Below are 2,645 nucleotides of genomic sequence, written 5' to 3' on the forward strand. Positions count from 1 at the left end.
ACATAACCTGCAAAATGATTAGGAGGCATACAAGATTTTTTTTATATTTTTTTTTTGAAAAATAAAATAAACAAAGATAACAACATAAAACTAAAATGTGGACTGGGTTGCCTCCCAGTAAGCGCTCGTTTAACGTCATCTAGCTTGACGCCTGTTTATTTCAAGATGGACAACTGTCTTTGTTGCATCATTCTGTACACATTCTTCTCCTGCATTAAAATTTTTATGACCATAAAAAAGATTTAAAGTTACCTCCTCATCTTGAGTTCTAACTTGAAGTTCTCCTTTGTCGACATCAACTATGATTCTAGCAGTCTTCATAAAGGGTCTTCCAAGTATCAAGGGAACCTCCTCATCTTCTTTCATGTCCATCACAACAAAATCCACAGGGAATGTGAATTTATCCACCTTGACGAGAACATCTTCAACCACACCATATGGATACTTGGTTACTTGATCAGCTAGCTTTAAAGTCATCTTGGTGGGTTTAATCTCCAAATCCCCTATTTTCTTCAGCATTGCCAAAGGAATTATATTTACGCTTGCTCCCAAATCCAATAAAGCATTGGCTACTAATAAAGCACCTATAGACACGGGAAGGTTAAAACTCCCTGGGTCCTTGAATTTTTTAGGCAAGCCTTTTTGAATAATGACATTGTATCCATCCTCCAACTCTATATTTCTTTATTCAATATAGCTCCTATTCTTTCGAAATCTTTCAAATGTTGAATCTTGCTTCAAATTTCCTGCAAAATAATTTTTAGGGAGCAATTTATCAAAGAATTTTCTTTCCTTCTCTTTTTTTGAAGGAGAATGAGGATATGATAAATCTTTTTCAAGAACTCCTCTCTCCTTATTTTCACTTTTCCTCTTTATTTTTTCCTCCTCACTTCTCTCTTTCTCATCTCTCTTCCCCTTTGTCTCATCTTTTTCTTCTTGTTCAGCAACTACATTATCGCAATGCTCTTTTGAATTGGTTTGGCTATTGACTGAAAACTGGCCATTTTGTTCCTCTGGAATTTGTGCAATTTGTTTGGTCAGTTGTCCCATCTGGATCTTTATGCTCCTAATCATGGCCATGCTATTGTCCTGCGCTTTCACAATATTGTCCTGCGCGCTCACAATCTTTGTCAGAGCGTCTTCAACTTTATTCATTCTTTCAAGCATGGATGGATCCTCAACTTCAGGTGAATTGTTCTGATAAAAACAGTGACCATTAGGATGAACATCTCCACAAAAATCACACCCGATTGACTGACTTTGGCTTTGAGATGAATGAACAACATATAATTGTTGGGGCAATTTAGCCATTTGTGCAGTTAGTTGCTCAATCTGCTGTGTCAGAATCTTATTTTTAGCCAAGAGTGCATCTTCTAACAACCCTTTATTATGAAGATCTTGTCCATCATGTTGGGCTTTATAATCAGTTGATGCCAATGCATCAATAATTATTGTCGCTTGTTCTACATCAAGGGCCATCATTGTGCCACCAGCTGCAACATCTAGGAGCATCTTTATGTCAGATCTGAGACCATTCAGGAATATGCTCAGTTGAGCAATATCTTCAAACCCATGATTTGGGCATTTTCTCAATATCATCTTAAATCTTTCCCATGTATCACAAAAGACTTCATTTGCTCCTTGTCTGAACATAGAGATTTCAGACTTTGCTTTGATGTAGCGAGAAATTGGAAAAAATCTTTGCAAAAAAATTTCCTCTACATCCTTCCAGCTAGTGAGGCTCTGATTTGAAAGTGATTTGAGCCATTCCTTAGCCTTTCCTGCCAATGAAAAAGAAAACAAGCGCATATAAACATTTTCAAGATCACCTGATTGAAAACCCATGGTTCCTACCAATTCATAAAATGTATCCAAATGTGAATATGGATCCTCATGTTCCATTGCTGTAAATTGATAGGCACTGATGAGAGTGAGAAAATCGGGATTGATTTCCAAGGCCTTGGCAGTAGCAGGTATTGCAATACTAGAAAAATGTCTTGGTCCTTGGTACATGACATAATCTCCAAGTGTCCTCCTAGGAGGTGGTGCTTGTTGTTCTGCCATGTTGCTTTCTTCCTAAAGCATATTAGTGAAGAAAAAAAAACAGAGTACTTTTTTTTTTCTTAAAAAATAAAATAAATTAAATTAAATTAAAAAAAATTGAAATAAAAACAAAATACGTAAAATAAAATAAAAATAACACAAAAACAAAAATAAAACACTAAAACGACGTTAAGAGAAAAATAACAAATATATTAAAAAAAAATATAGATAAAATAAAAACTAGAAACAGAATAAAAGAAAACAATAAAAAACAAAAAATAACATACTTAGAAATAAAAAAATAAATACTAGAAATAAAATAAAATAAAGCTAAAAAAAACCTTGAAAACTATAATCGTAAACTAACTAATATTCTAACTAACTTGCTTACGTAGAAATAAAACTTAAGACTAATAATAAAATATAATTAAAACAAATAAATAACAATTACGTAAATCTAAATCAAACTACGTAAACTAATCCTAAAAAAAACTAAAATAACATATAAAAAATCAAAATCAAAACAAAATAAAATAAAAATAAACTAAACTAAATTACATAACGTAAAGAAAAGAATATAAAAACAATAACCTTTTTAAAAA

At 32.6% G+C, this 2,645-nt stretch overlaps 1 pseudogene; it reads left to right on the forward strand.

Annotated features, from left to right (window-relative positions):
- Window positions 1-1,567: 1,567 nt before the first annotated feature.
- On the forward strand, window positions 1,568-1,673 carry LOC137827371 (small nucleolar RNA R71; annotated as a pseudogene).
- The last annotated feature ends 972 nt before the right edge of the window (window positions 1,674-2,645 follow it).

The sequence above is a fragment of the Phaseolus vulgaris genome, chromosome 8, assembly GCF_000499845.2.
Source record: "Phaseolus vulgaris cultivar G19833 chromosome 8, P. vulgaris v2.0, whole genome shotgun sequence".
Taxonomy (NCBI): domain Eukaryota; kingdom Viridiplantae; phylum Streptophyta; class Magnoliopsida; order Fabales; family Fabaceae; genus Phaseolus; species Phaseolus vulgaris.